Genomic DNA, 15,716 nt, shown 5'->3' on the forward strand with positions numbered 1-15,716 from the left:
TCTGCCGGCCTGGATGGACGGAACCCTGGGCCGGCAGCAGGCTGAGTGGGGCCAGCGGACGGAACCCCAGACTGGCAGTGGGCTGAGCGGCTCAGCCTGTCGCTGGTCTGGGGTTCTGTCTGCCACCCCTGCTGCCGGTCTGGGGTTCTATCCGCTGGCCCCTGTAAATGTAAAATGTATTACTGGCACGTGAAACCTTAAATTACAGTAAATAAATCAACACTTGGCACACCACTTCTCTAAGGCTGCCGACCTCTGGTCTAGTGGTTAGAGCAGATAGGGCTGGGTGTCAGGACTTCTGGGTCTATTCCTGACTCTAGCTCTGGCCTCTGTGTAATCTAAGTGGGTAGAACAATGGGCATTTGCTCCACTCCTTGGGACAGTATCAGTGTATGATATTGAGCCTGACCTGGCAAAATAACACTGTTGTTCTGCATTGTATCAAACCTGGATCCATAGCTCTTGGTTTAATGGGAATAAAGAGAGAGGATGCACTTGGGACCCAAGTTCAATACATTATAAAGCACTCAGGGGACAGTTCATCCACTCCACTCTCTGGGCTGAATGAACATGTCTGATCCTATATCATTCTGTATATAGAAGGTGCCCTGTGCTGTGGAATGAAATGAGCTGAGATCATTCAATTTTAAGCACCAGGCAATTCCATATTAAAACAACACTGAGAGGAAGGAGGATTCCTAACCTGGCCAAATTCAACTGATATTTCATGAAGCATTTTCATTGGAATATTATTTCAAATTTCAGTGCTTCAAATAAACATCCCAAAGGCCTTTCTGTTTGGATTGCAGAGTTATTCAGGGAGGGACTGTCACCTAATGGTTAGAGTAGGCAGAGCTGGGAGTCAGGATTTCTGGTGTCTGTTTCCAACTTTGGAAAGGGAGCAGGATCTAGCAGTTGGAACAGGGGGCTGAAAGTCTGGATTTTGGGGTTCTACTCCAAGCTCCAGGAGAGAGAGTGTGGTCTTAGTGTTTATGGCAGGAAAGCCTGGCGCTGGGGGTCAAGACTCCTGGGTTCTGTTCCCTGCTCTGGGATGGAATGTGGTCTAATAATCGAGCAAGGGACTGCAACCAGGAATCAGATTCCTGGGTTCTACTGCCAGAGGCCAATGTGGTCTAGTAATGGCATTCAAATGGAAGCTGGAACTCTGGGGTTCTGTTCCCAGTTTGGTTAGTGTTTCACTTGCCTTCTCTGGGCCTCAAATTCTCCCCCTATAAAATAGAGCTTTGAAATCCTTATATAAAAGGGATTACTATAAAAGTGCTACAAATTATTACACTAATGCTATTTTTTAATCTCTAGAACAGACCCCTTGTAAGTATCTGAACCAGGTATTGAAAACAAATAAACACATAATTTACCTGGGCCACAGCTAAAGTGCTGTGAGATCTGGTCTACAGATTATTTGTGTTACAGTAGCGCCTAGATCAGACCCTCATGATGTGCGCACTATTAACTCTACAGTAGTGCCCAGAAGCCCTTACTGAGATCCGGGGGCTATTATGGTGAGTGTGCATTACTATTAGCATTACGGTAGCATCTATAGGCCTCAGTCAAGATTGGGGTCTCCTTATGGTGTGTGCATTATTATTAGCATTATGGTAGTATCCAAAAGCCCTAACTGAGATCATGGCCCATTATAGTGTGTGCATTATTGGTAGTACTACGGTAGTATCTAGAGGGCCCTACACTAGAGCAGGACTGCATTATGGTGTTTGAATTAGTAGTAGTACTATGGTAGCATCTAGAAGCCCCACACTAGATCATTGTACTGGGTGCTGTGCAGCCATTCCCTGCCCCAATCTGTTTACAGTCTGAATAGAGAAGACAAAAGGTGAACCAGAGGCAAATGACTTGCCCAAGGCCCCACAGCAGATCAGTGTCAGTCAGCAGATGCAGGAACAAAAGCCAGGTCCCCCTGATTTGTACTCTACCCTCCAGCCTACACTGCTGCACAAACAAATAAGCGCTCATCACGTGGTCCTTTCGACCACAATCACTTGCAAAGATACTAGCGAGGCTAACGTAGTCTATGCTGTATGAATAATCACACTCATATTGGCAACTACATACATAAACCAACTCTAAACAGCCAGGCACATTCTAAGACAGCCGGCAACTCTGAGCATCATATCCAGCAGAGGGAGTGGTGGAGATGCCTTTATTAAGAGTTCGTGAATTTAACCCTCACAAACTACGCCATAATCACCAAGCACTGGGAGAGATTTGCCAGTTCAAAGCAAGTGCTCAGGACAAGAGCCCAGAAACACAGAAGTAGATCTAAGCTCCCAGTTCTGGTGCTGCTCAGAAGAGTTGAATCGAGCTAGGACGCAACCCACGTAAGTGAGCCTCTATTTCATTTAAATCGTTGGGAAGATGCTACATTTTCATTCCTCTTTTGACCTACCGAGTGCAGGGGGAAAGGGCTGTAAAAGGCAATCTTGCAAGTGAGTTGAAGCCACTGCAGAGAGATGGAGGACCAGGCTGTGCTGATGCTTGTGTGAGGGAGAAACTTTAGCTCATGTGGGAGGTGTCGGAGTCAGAAAAGATGGGGCAATTTTATTTTTCTGGATAACTTTCCAGGGCAAACAATATCTGGAGAAAAGCAGCCTGCCATGGGATGGTTCAGCAGCTGATCCTTGCACTGTTAGTGCTGTGGTTACATTCTGACTTTAACGGCAGATCCTCTGATGGTGGAAATCAGCATCGCTCCATTAATTTTGATGGAGTTACGCCGATTTGTACCAGAGCTGAGGACCTAGCCCTTGCTTTCCTCAGTGAAAGATGCGGTGAGTAGGAATGCAATCCATCAGGCAACAGTTTGATCGGAAGGCAAAAATGTGCTTAAGACTGGATGAGAAATTGATGCAACATCTCGCATTTAAAGTCTAAGCCTCTTTCTAACACATAGCAGTAAATGAGCAAGGAACAGCATGGGTGAGACAAAATGCATGTTACTAGCTCCTGGATTTGTACATGATGACTTCATTAATTATTATTGCTGTGCAGAGAAGCATCATCTGAATGCACAGATAGGTGTTAGAGCTCCTGGTTCTGGGAGTTGAGTCAGATATAATGGTTAGAGGAGGGGGCTGGGAGTCAGGACTCCTGGATTCAATTCCCAACTGTGGGTGGGTAGTGGTCAGAGCAGGTGGTGGAGCGAGCTAGAAGTCAGGCCTCCTTAATTCTATCCTAGGTTTGGAAGGGAGCATGGTCCAGGTGATCAGAATGAGGGATCAGGACTTCTGGTTTCAACTCTGGATGGTGTGAGGAAATATATTCTAGTGGTCACAGCAACAGACTGGGAGTCAGGACATCTGGGTTCTTTTCCCAGTTAGGGGAGGGGAGTCTAGATTAGAGCAGGGGCTCGGGACTCCTGTGTTCTCCTCCCAGTTACATATGTATTACATTAATGTACTGTAACAAGGCATTATAAAGCTTGTTAAAAAGTTTTACAGTTGAAGAAATAAACCAAAATCTCTAGTCTATTTCAAAGCTCTTCACCTAGGAGTAGATCTAGATGAATTCATTGCACATGGCTTACATTTTTCTTCCAATGTTTGCAGATGAAAAAACACATAGTACCCAGTGGCAGAGTAGAGTTTAAAGAGCAAACTTTACAGCTAATTGTGAGAGTCTGTTTTCCCCATTTCTCTCAGGCAGTAACATTAAACCACCTGTCATCAGATACACCCACACTCATTTTTCTCTTTCCCTCTGCTTTTTTTTAAAATATATGAGCGTGTAACTTGTGTTTCATAAAATGTTGTTATTTATAATCACTGTAATTTATAGAGCCCTCAGCTGAGATTCCCCATTGTGCCAAATCCTGCATGGACTCCAACTAAAACCAGCACTTCAATTGTGCCAGGTGCTGCACGGACCCCGACTGAAATCAGGGTCCCCAATTGTGCTAGGCGCTACACAGACCCCGAGCGATATCAGGGGCCCCCTGTGCCAGACACAGGAGATAACATACAGTAAGAGTCCATCTCTGCCCTAAAGATCTTATCATCTCATAAAGAAAGACAGTCAAAGGATGGAAGGGGAAACTGAGGCAGAGAGAGAGCAGAAGGGGCTTGCCCAAGGTCACGCAGCAGCTTAGCAACAGAGCTCGGATTAAAACCCAGCTCCTCTGATGCCCAGTCCAGTGCCCTATCCACTAGACTACACTGCCTCCATTTCTTGACTGGTCTGGCAAAATTTTGCTCAACACCTAGAATAACATTACTGAAGCCCTGGGGGTTAGTTGGGGTAAGGAAAAGCAAAATTTGGCTCTGGCTCTTTGACATTCTATCAGAAACAACTTCTGAAAAATAGAGCCTAGTTACTTAGCACAAGAAAAAAACAATAGCAAACCAGCCAAAGGCAGAGAGAGATAAAATAATTGTAGCATATAATGAACCTAAATCATATGGAAGAAAAAACAGAAGATGATTCTAATAGATCTTACAAGAGCTAATAAATTAACCCCAATGAGACACGGCATGGGAGAACGAAGTACGTTAATGCTTTTTAAATGCTAAGCATATTTAAAAGCTTTATTCTAAAGTTCAGTCAGGTCAAATCTACGATGCTCTACGGCGAACGTCAGCTATTATTGACATTATCCTCCCTTTGTCTGACTTATCTCTTCAGAATTCACTCTTCAAGTATGACACCATCTTTTATTATGCTTGTGCAGTGCTCAACACAATGGGCCTCCCCCCGCTCTTGGTAGGGTGAGACTTTAATATAAATAATAATACATTATATTTAAAAAACAATACTGTCAACTCAAAAACCTACTCCTAATACTTGTAGGTCAAGAAAGAATATAGAAAATAATTTGCCTGCAAAAGACAAGCAGTTAAATCCCAAGAGACTGGGCTATATTAAGGTGCTATAAAGTTGTCCTTTTTGATGTATTAACCTGTTGCTTGCAAATCTTTTTCACTTATGGAAATGTTTGCTTTGAAAGCCCTAAAATTGTGAGCTCTTGCCGAATAATCTTTTAAGGCACTTAGCCAGACAAATCCAGTGTTACAAATATTACTAATGGAAAACAGTCTGAAAACAGCTGTGTATAATCTAGTGGTGTGAAATAGCAGGATACGACGGCTGAGGCGGGGGGGGGTGGAGGGACAGGAGAGAAAGCTGCCACTTTTCATAACAGTTTATGAAAGGATCAAATTCGCAGCATCGGGAGGTGGGAAAAGAAAAAACAAAGGGAAGATTTGGGTCGTGAGGGCACCTAACTAAGAGCACAATAAATAGACAGAGGATGGATTGGGGACGGATAGACAAATAAGGGGGGGGGGGGTTATGGGGACAGAAAGACAGATAGAGGGATGTGTATGGAGACAGACAAAGATAAATGAGTGTGTATGTGGACGGAGAGACAGACGGGCATGTATGGGGATGGACAGACAGACAGATGTAGTGGTGAGACTCCCTTTCCTATTACTGACCTTAGAATCCTCCATTCATTTCTGTTGGCTTTCATTGTCCCCAGCACGTACTAATATAGGGCTAAATCATCCCCTGCTTGGGGATTAGGACAATTTTCAGTCTTTCCAGCAAACTGCCCACTGGACAGAGGAGATAAAATGGAGTTTTCTCCCCACCCTGAAAAACTGGATGCTCAGAGAAGTCAAAGGCCACGTGCACAGCAACCCCCAGGCTAGGTTTGCTGTATGAGTGTGGGGCCAGCAAAATTTAAACTGGGCCCTGATTAGGCACAACACTTGTTTAACCTTCTCTCTATTGAGCAAAGCAGTGAAGTCCCAAAGAGTTCAATGGGATGTAAGTACTTTGCTGAACAAGGCTGGGATTACTCATGTGTTTTGGGGTAAGCAGGTGACAAGCAATTTTTGAACTGGGGTGCAGGTGCTGAAGGCAAATGCTAAATGTCTGAGGGTCTCAACATGAACACCAGACTAAATAGCTCTCCTCTTCATTTTATCACCCTCAGAACCACTATCATTATCCCAGTCTCCATTGTACAAACAGCTGTAAGAAACCACCATTCTGAGCAAGCAACCTAACTGGTCAGAGGAGAAGTGATTCATGCAGTACATCAATAGCAGAGGCAGGATTAGAACCCAGTTGTCTCACGGGTCCACCCTGTCTTAACTCAGATATTAGTCAGTAGCTTCCTAGACAAGGCACAACTGCATAATATCTGAGTGCCTTATAACCTTCCATGTATTTAGACTCACGGCACTTCTTTGAAGTAATATTAGCCCCATTTGATATATGGGGAAACTGAGGCACAGAAAGGCTAAGGCCCAGATGCTCAAAGGCATTTAGGCACCTAACTCAAACATTTAAATCTATCACTTGTGATGTTCTGGGCCTAGTAACTTGTCCAGAATCACTACTATCAGAGTAAGGAATCAAACCCACATCTCTGGCAGCCAACACTAACCCCCGGGCCATCCTTCCTCTGATCCCTTTGCAACCTTAGTGAGCTCTCAACCCAGCTGGACATGTTTAGTTTTCTGAACCCTTTTCTATAAGTCAGTCCCTCCAATAATTTAACAACACCTAGCTCTTTTCATCTTCAGGTTTTAAAGCACTTTCCAAAGGAGGGCAATAGCATTTTCCCCATTTTACAGATAGGGAAATTGAGGCAAAGGAAGGGACGTGACTTGCCCCAAGTGAGATCAGTGATAGGGGACCTGGATTCAGTTCCTGGCTCTAAGACCTACTGTAGTGATGTATGCACAAGGCCACACTGCTCTGTTTCAACATTGTCTATTGCTTTTTCTCTCAGTTCCATCCAGCGTATGTCCATCTGTCTGCTACTAAGATGACTGGAACTCAATCTTAATGTAAGCAGCAGGTGGCCAACATCACTTACATCTCAGTAAAACCTGGACTTACTTCATTGAGTTGAATTGAACCTCTCTCTAGATTTACAGCTGTGTAAATAAGATCAGAATCTGAGCAAAAGACTCCAGCCAGTTGGGTATAAGGTTTGTGGGGGTGGGGAGAAGAGGGGAAATCATTTAAAAAAAAAAAAAAAAAAGGCAGCTCATTTCCCCATGGGGGGAGAATGGTCTTGTGACTAAGGCACTAGACTATGTCTCAAGAGACAAATTCAATTCCTGGTTCTGCCAGAGACTCCATGTGTGACACTAGGCAAGTCACTTGATTGCTCCGTGCCTTAGTTTCCCTGCTTGTAAAGTGGTAGGGGATGGAGTGAGGCATTGTGGTCTAGGGTACAGAGCACTGAACTGGGACTGAGAAAACCTGGGTTCTATTCCTTGTTCTGCCATTGGCCTACTAGGTGACCTTGGGCCTCCTCAGTTTCCCCATCTGTAAAATGGGGATGATGACAATCGTGTCCTCCTGCATAAAGTGCTTTGAGATCCACTGATGACAAGGAGGAGGTATTATTAGATAATGAAAGTATTTCTACTGAGATTATAAATCCTTTGTGGTGTGAAACCCCCAGGGACCATGTATCTGTGCCGTGCCCAGCACCATGGCCCATAGGACATGATCTCAGAGCCCTGTCATGGTATTAACAACAACATCCCTGACTGTAGTATCTACGGCCAAGATCCTCAAAGCAATTTAGGTGCCTAACTCCCATTGAAATCAATGAGTTAGACACCTAAATACCTTTGAGGATTGGGACCATGGCGCCTCAGTGTCGGGGCAGAAATCACTGGCTATTAGCAGCAGGTGACACTAAACAGGCTGATTTTAAAGAACCACAGCAAATCCTGTGGAAAAGTTTTGACCTTCCCAGCAAGTAAAGGTTTGGCTAATCAGTCAGATTATGTCTCAGCCATAGAACTGTCAGGACTCCTTTGTATTAGGCAAACATGTCAAGAACAGGGGGCCCTGTCCCCTTTCTGGCACTTTAAACCCCTCCTAAAGCTGGCTGTGATGTCCAGCCAAACTCGCTGCGACTAACTGGGATATGAAGCCCAGTGCACTGGCTGCAAACAAGACCTGAGCAGCGCTCCGGGGGACGTAATCGGCTTGTGCAAAGAGGCTCCTCTTCGTTTGGGAGGCAGTGTGATTCAGGCACTAGCTACGCAATCAGACACCTGGCTCTGCTACTGATCTTGGGCAAATTACCTGGGTGTAGGTTTTCCAAAGCAAGGGCCCAGATTTTCAGCTCCTATTGTGTGACTTGCAGGTGGGTTTTCCCAAGAGCTAAGCAACCAGTCTGATGCCTAAAGGAATCCAATTCTGGCCTTAGTCTTGCTGTGCCTCAGTTTGCCTCCCTGCAAAATTTGGGCCAGTGATACTGACCCATCTTCCCTGAGATTAAGAGGGGCAGATACTCAGCTGGTGTAAATCAGCACTGTTGAAGCCAGGAGAGCTACACTGCTTTACAACAGCTGTGAGTTCCCAATAAGTGTCACTATTGGTAACGGCCTACAGCTTTGTCTGCACACTAAAGCTGTAGTGCTTTCACTATACCTATATAGCTAATGCTGTATAAAACCGCCCAGTACGGACACAGTTATAGCAAAATAAATATACATCTACATTAGGAGGGTGTGTGGACAGCACACTAGACTTGACCTCAGGAGACCTGGATTCAGTTCCTGCCTATGCCACTGGTCTGCTAGGTGAACTTAGTTAGGCAAGTCATGTGCCACGCTCCGTGCCTCAGTTTCCCCATCTGTAAAAAGGAGATAATGACGCTGACCTGCTTTGAGAAGTAGGCACCTTTATACCTGTATCACTGCACCCACAGCAGAGGTCTGCTCGGTGGGCACCACAGAGCGCAGTCAATGAGTGTGCTGCAGCCATAGCTAACAGACCAGGTCTGTCAGCTCAGGTGGTGGATGCTCATGCTTTTAAGAACCGGAGTGGAGGTTTGATTCCCTCTGCCAGTGCCCCACCCAGAAGCGCAGTGTTATAGGTACAGTCATTATATGGGTAGGAACTCACACCCCTACCAGATTTAGTTATCGCAGTACAGAGTTTGGGTGTTGACAGGGCCTAGGAGAATTCTTGGCCTCGTGACTGTTGGATCTCAAGGAGTTAAACATAAAAACAGTGCCAGGTTGTGTTTTTCTAAAGGAACAACCACCTTAAATCTTGACCTAAAAACACACCCATAATGGCCTCTCATGGGGGCATGAATACGCCAAAGTTGGGATGTTTAATAACTAACAGCCCAGAGTAGCCAAGAGAGCTAGAGCTAGAATTTAGCACACTGGGAGGTTGCTAAATTTGGACTTTCTGGCTGCAGCTTTCTGCCCACGTTGCAATTGCATCACTGAGATCAGCAGAAATTAGAGGTTGAGGGCAGCAGGCACCTTGCAAGATAGGAGCCAAAGTGAACGACACTCCACTTAAATCCAGACGATGTCAGCATATAGGTGCGCAAGCGATTGTGGCTGGATAAAACGCCAGCATAGGCCAAGATTCAGATCTCAGTTACTCCAGGCCAAATCTGGAGCAACTCCACTGAATTCAGTGCAGCCACTCCACATTTACACCAACATTAGATCAGAATCTGCCCACAACTCCACTGAATTCAGTGCCATCATTCTAGATTTACACAGACCTGAGACTAGAATCTGGCCTTAACTCCACTGAACACAGTGCAGTCACTCCAGATTTACACCAATGTAAGAACAAAATTTGTTCACGTGTAAACGACCCATCACTTGACTTAGAAACATTAGCAATGGCAATGGTATTTAGTGAGGTACTTGTAAAAACTGCGATCAAATTGCAAAAGCATTACACTGGATTACATTATAACAGGCCCCATTTCCCATTAAGTGAATTACCCACCGTCACACAGCCAGTCTGGGGAACAGGCAGGAATTGAACAGAGAACTCTCGGAGGCCTGTGGTAGGGCATGAACCATTGCACCATCCTTCCTCCTAGATATAGCTTGTGTTAGGATGAGAGTGGGCATGGGGGAGGGGGAGACATGACATCATACTTAGGGAAGATTAGAAATGTTGCATACCTAGTTTGTACTGCTGCAAAAGTTCACTTTAATGGTGAATCAGGCCTCGTGTTCTAGTAATGCTCTCACCAACTGCATACCCAGAGACAGTACCCCCACCCTGTCCCTACTTCAGATTCCTCTGTTTATTAGACTGTTTATATATTATAGCCTTCCCTGACATTCAGTTGTGCTGCTGGCTCTGGGGCAGGCCCTGATAAGAAGCAGGTGCCATGGATTGCCCATTCAGCTGACTGAGGAGGCACTGAAGTGTGAAAAGCAACAGAAAGAGGGGCCCAAGGCTAAGCTATCAAGCTAAGGTACTGGCCGGCATATAGTCACTGCGCCACAATGTGAGCGCGAAATTGACTCTAGAGCCAGGGGATTACGGCACTCCACTAAGATATGGGAGGCCCAAGTTCAAGTCCCTGCGCCACTGACTATTTAACACAAAGTGGAACAGCTTCACCAGGAGAGACTGAGACTCAGCCCAGTGGTCATGGCACTCGCCTGGGAAATGTGGGTTCAAGTTCTTGCTCCACATCAGGCAGAGCAGGGTTTAGAACCCCCGTCTCCCACATCCTAGCTGAGTGCTCCGAACCTTGGGTTAAAAGGGGAGGGAAGGCTACCGCGGTCTGTTTTCTGTGAGAAAGGGCTTAGGCACCTCACTCCAGGAGAGCCTTCAAAGCTGTGAATCCCAAGCAGAGCTAGGCGCCTCCCTCCAGCCCAGATTTAGGCACCGAAATCCCTTTAAGAGGTGGAGCTTTGGGCCTAAAAGGTTAAGCGCTGCAACACTCAGCCCAAGTCCCCATTGTGATTGTGAATCCTATCCTAAGTGACTTGCATACGATCACAGGGAAAGCTGTGTGTGGCGAATCAGGGATGTGAATGCAGCTCTTCCATGTCCTCAGCTAGCACTCTAGCCACTGGACCGGTCCATAATCTCAAGGCACTCTCAAATCTCATGGGGGGTAGTATTAGATGGTATTAGTCAGTGAAACTCCATCGATTTCAGTGGATCTCATCTAATGAGTTTCCAGTGTACGGCTGGGTAATGCAGTCCAAGAGAACATGTGCATGGATCATTTTAATGCTGTCTGGAAGCAAATCTTTTCCTAGAGATTAAGCTGCAATTTGGAAGACTGATAAATCACACGCACTCCAGTGAGCGACATATTCTGGTCATGAATCATTCACTGGTGGATCAGCTCTGTAGAAAAGCAGCATGTTTTTCTTCTGAGTCTAATCCTTCCAGCATGAAGGAGGCTCAGAATATCTTTATTATGCATTTAAATCTCCAGTCCTTTATTTGACTCTTGGCTTAAACAGCTTCTTGTGACAATGAATTCCACTGGCTAAGTGCAGGTCTACACTACCGGTTAAGTCAATCTGACTTTTGTCGCTCAGGCGTATGAAAAAGGACACCCACACCCCAGCGACACAAGTTTCCCGCAGTTCACACCAGTGCTATGTTAGTGGGAGATGCTTTCCTGCCATCATTATGCTGATGGGAGAGTGCTTTCCTGTCGCCATAGAGCGTCTTCACCAGACATGCTACAGCGGTGCAGCTGCACTGATGTAGCACTGTAGTGTAGATTTGCCCTAAGTGTGCATTGTGCAGAACAATTAACATTAAAAAGACATGCATCTGATGAAGTGGGTATTCACCCGTGAAAGCTTATGCTCCAATACGTCTATTAGTCTATAAGGTGCCACAGGACTCTTTGTCGCTTATTACAAAGAACATGGATGAGATATGCGGAGGGCGTCATTAATGGGACCTGAATATCCAAATCTGCTTGGTGGCTTTGAAAATCTCACCTAATGAGTTTAAATGTTTCGAAGGCATCTAACCCAATCACTGCTTCCAGAGCCTCTAATTAATAAGAGCCTCTCTAAATACAGAAAATAATGGATTTTTTTGGTTCAATGGCAATTCTGAAAAAAAAATATATTAAAAAAATGCATTGAGACAACATGAAAGACAACATTTTCAAAAATTTCAGAGAATCAAAAAGTTTTAAAAAATAGTTTCAGTACAAATGAAACATTTTGATTTCAAGCATTTTTTACCTTTTTAAAAAATAAAATGGAAAGAAATTTCAAAAAACACATTTTGAATAGAAAAATTTAAATGATTCAACTTTTTCAGAATTTTGTGTTTGTTTTTTTCTGACAAACAATTTGGCAAAACCGACACAAATGTGTGGAATGTTTCATTGGTGCTGAATCTGTATTTTTACATTGAAAAAGTTTGGGGTGAAAAATGTTGCCCAGCTCTACTTCTGAAGCCATTTCCCCCCATCTGCAAAGTGAGGCTAACACAGAGGAAGGATAATTTTGTGGTTACAGCATCGCATTGGGACTCTGGAGAGTTGGATTCAAATCCCACCTCTACCATTGACTCCTTGCATGACCTTGGGCAAGGCACTCTAACCACTCTGTGCCTCTGTTTTCTCATGTGTAAAATGGGGATGATAATCCTGGCTTTGTCTGTCTATTGCAGGGGTGAGCAAATGACAGCCCGCGGGCCAGATCTGGCCCGCCAGGGCTTTGGATCTGGGCCACAGGATTGCCCCCCGTGGCGCTGCGGGCCCCGCGCCGCTCCTGGAAGTGGCCAGCACCACGTCCCTGCGGCCCCTGGGGGTGGGGGCAGAGGGCTCCGCATGCTGCCCTCACCTGCGGGTACTCCCCCTGCAGCTTCCATTGGCCAGGAACGGGGAACTGGGCCAATGAGAGCTTCAGGGGAGGTACCCGCAGGCGAGGGTGGCGCATGGAGCCCTCTGCCCCCCTCCCCTAGGGGCCACAGGGACATGGTGCCAGCCACTTCTGGGAGTGGTGCAGGGCCAGGGCAGGCAGGGAGCCTGTCTTAGCCCCGCTGCGCACTGCAGCCACCCTGGAGCCACTCAAGGTAACTGGGGCCAGAACCCACACCCCAAACCCCTCTTTCACCCTGCACCCCCAACCCCCTGCCCTGAGCCCCCTGCTACACCCCTCCTGCACATCAACCTCCTGCCCCAGCCCTACATTCATGGCCCTGCATGCAATTTCCCCACCTAGATGTGGCCTTTGGGCCAAAAAGTTTTCCCACCCCTGATCTATTATAGTACAAGCTGGTTGGGGGACTGCCTCTCACTGTGTGCATGTAGAGGACTTTGCACCATGCAGCTCTGATCTCAGGGACACTATTGACTTCAGTTGACTCCTTTTTTCCCACACAACCAAGGCTAGAAACTAATTTCTTTTTGAATGAAAGCGGAGATTCTCATGTACTGTAATCGTGTGACTCCAGGTGCAGAGGATTTAATAAAAACACCAAATATCACAAGAATCGCCCACACTGTCTATCTAAAATAGTTGTACGGACTCTGTCACTGTAGCCTCTGGCACCTTATAACCTTTTTAATGCATTTATTCTCACCGCACTCCCATGATGCAGAGCAGTGCTATTATTCCCATTGTACAGATGGGAAAGGTGGGGCAGAGAGAGAATAAGTGACTTGGCCAAGGATAGCAGGAGACTGAACTCAGGGTCCCTTCCTGACCTATATCTCTCTGTCACACAGCAGCTCAGCGTCAGGACTAGAATCCAGATGAGCCAACTACTAAGGCACATTGCTCCACTGCCACTGAGCACAGAAATAGGCTTCTATTTTTATTCCTCTGTATCTATGGTTCTTCAGCCTGTGTTACATGGTCCCTTCTGGCCCTAAAATCTAGGAATCTATGAACTACCCTGATTCTTGTGGACGCATTAGTTCTCCCAGGCGAGAAACCCCAAAATAGGAAGATCTTCTCTTTGCTGCAGAATGCGCCATGGGGAGAGGCAAGGCAGAGCAAAGGCAGGAGAAGAACCTGTCACTGAGAGATTTTATTCCATAAACACTCCTTGATAAAGAACATGCTCTGACGGATTCCTGGGAGCGATCTGTGCTTCCAACAACAGGCTACAAATTACCTTCTGTGCCACGCAGAGCCCAGGCTGGTGTGCTGCACACCCAAATCAAAGCAGATCTCAGAAGAACAGTTTGAGACATCCCGAGGCGCCAGAGCACAGATTTCACAAAGTGCCTGCAGACTCTGGGCTTGTCTTCAACACAAGCTACAGCTTGAGGGTCTCCATTAACTCCACACCATCCACACACAAAACCCCATCACCACGTGTGGTGGGGGTAATATGAGATGGCTGGGGGTAAAGCGCAGATTCAAGTGTATCTGTGGTGTGGATGCAGACTAGAGCTGCAGTGCAACAATACAAGGTGTCTGGTCCTCCAATGCCTTCCTACGATCCCCTAAGAAGCCCTACTCAATGACCTATCCTTGTTATCTACCTATTTCCTGACTAGAAGTCACCTACCCCTGCATACAACCTGTGTAGAGGTCTGTTGCTCCCACTGGCTTACTCCTTCCACTACTAGCAACTGCACTCATCCCATCTCTGATACATTTTAGAAGTATCATCGTAGTGCCCTCTTTGTGTCATCAGTTGCCCTAGTGCAAAGCGCTACCCACTGTGTTCATCGGTGCAAATGAGCAGTCAAGGTGCCATGCAATAATGAAAGGGGTGCCTTGTGGTGAACGCATTGGACTGGGAATCAGGAGATCCAGCACAGACCTCGAATAAGTCACTTAATTTCTCTCTGCCTCAGTTCCGTCTATGTGACCTCAGGCAAGTCACTTTTCTGTGCCTCTGTTTCCCCTCCACCACTTGTATGATTGTCAGCTCACTGGGGTGGGGACTGCCTCACTAACACAACAGGGCCCTCGTCTCAATTCAGTGCTGCACAGACACATAGAACATAGCAGCCTTGGAAGAGCTTTAAATGGAAACATCACAGGGGGCAGAAAGGGAAGTGACTTGGCCACAGCCAGATGGGGGAATAGAACCCAGGCCCTCCTGATATAATGCAGTGCTTTAACCATTAGATCAGACAACCTTCTTTAGCCAAGTCAGTGCTGCAGAAGGTTGTTTCAAATCCCCACTGTGACTGACACCCCCTTGCTTTGATCCCCCACTCAAAACATCTCTGGGTTTCATTACAGAGTCCTTCAACAGCAGGTGCAAACTCTTTCCATTCCTCCCCAACAATAACCGGCCCCTCTAGCTCATCCATTAAGTCCGCGCACACAGGGGCTAAAGCATCTACACAGAGCTAATGCACAAAAGTTAAACAGAACTTTGATGTTATAACAACACAACCACAAAAGGGGGTGTGGTCAACCCTCACAGCCACACCAGAGGCTGTTTTGTTCTCAGGAAATGAAACAGTCTGTGCCTCAAGAAAGGAGAGGCCCTTGTAACATCTGAAAAGTTCCAGGACTCGGGGGAAGGAGAATCTGGACTGATTTGTAAAAGTGTGGTCCAATTTCTGATTGCTTTTGCATTGGAACTTTTGCATGGGCAACACTGTGCAGCAGGAGGCAAACCAAGAGAATTTATCTTCAGCACATCTGATCGTATCAGAGAATTTGCATCATGAGTTTAGCACATACTTGCAATGAACTGCACATGCAATGCAGATGCAAACCATTATGAGCCTGATTCTCATCTACACTAGCATCCGTTTACAGAAGCATCAAGGGGCCTTACAAGGGGTGCAAATTACATTTAAAATCCTTTTATGCTGCCAGAATGGTGTAGAGGGTGGATCTGGATGAAAATTTTTGGCTAAAACTTTTTTTCAGAGAAAAAAAAATAGTAATTCAGGTTTAGCAACACTGAATCGTTTCATTAATTCATGTCAGTTTCACCGAATTTTTTGGCTGGAAGAAATGAATGAA

At 45.9% G+C, this 15,716-nt stretch overlaps 1 protein-coding gene across 1 annotated transcript in view; it reads left to right on the top strand.

The window, feature by feature from the left end:
• Window positions 1–2,073: 2,073 nt before the first annotated feature.
• CHRM1 (cholinergic receptor muscarinic 1) overlaps window positions 2,074–15,716 on the top strand; it is a 46,246-nt gene continuing 32,603 nt past the window's right edge. The window contains exon 1 of the mRNA XM_054035675.1: window positions 2,074–2,357. The gene's annotated coding sequence lies outside the window, so the exon portion shown is untranslated. The remainder of the gene's footprint in view (window positions 2,358–15,716) is intronic.

The sequence above is a fragment of the Malaclemys terrapin genome, chromosome 7 (genome assembly GCF_027887155.1).
Source record: "Malaclemys terrapin pileata isolate rMalTer1 chromosome 7, rMalTer1.hap1, whole genome shotgun sequence".
Lineage (NCBI taxonomy): Eukaryota > Metazoa > Chordata > Testudines > Emydidae > Malaclemys > Malaclemys terrapin.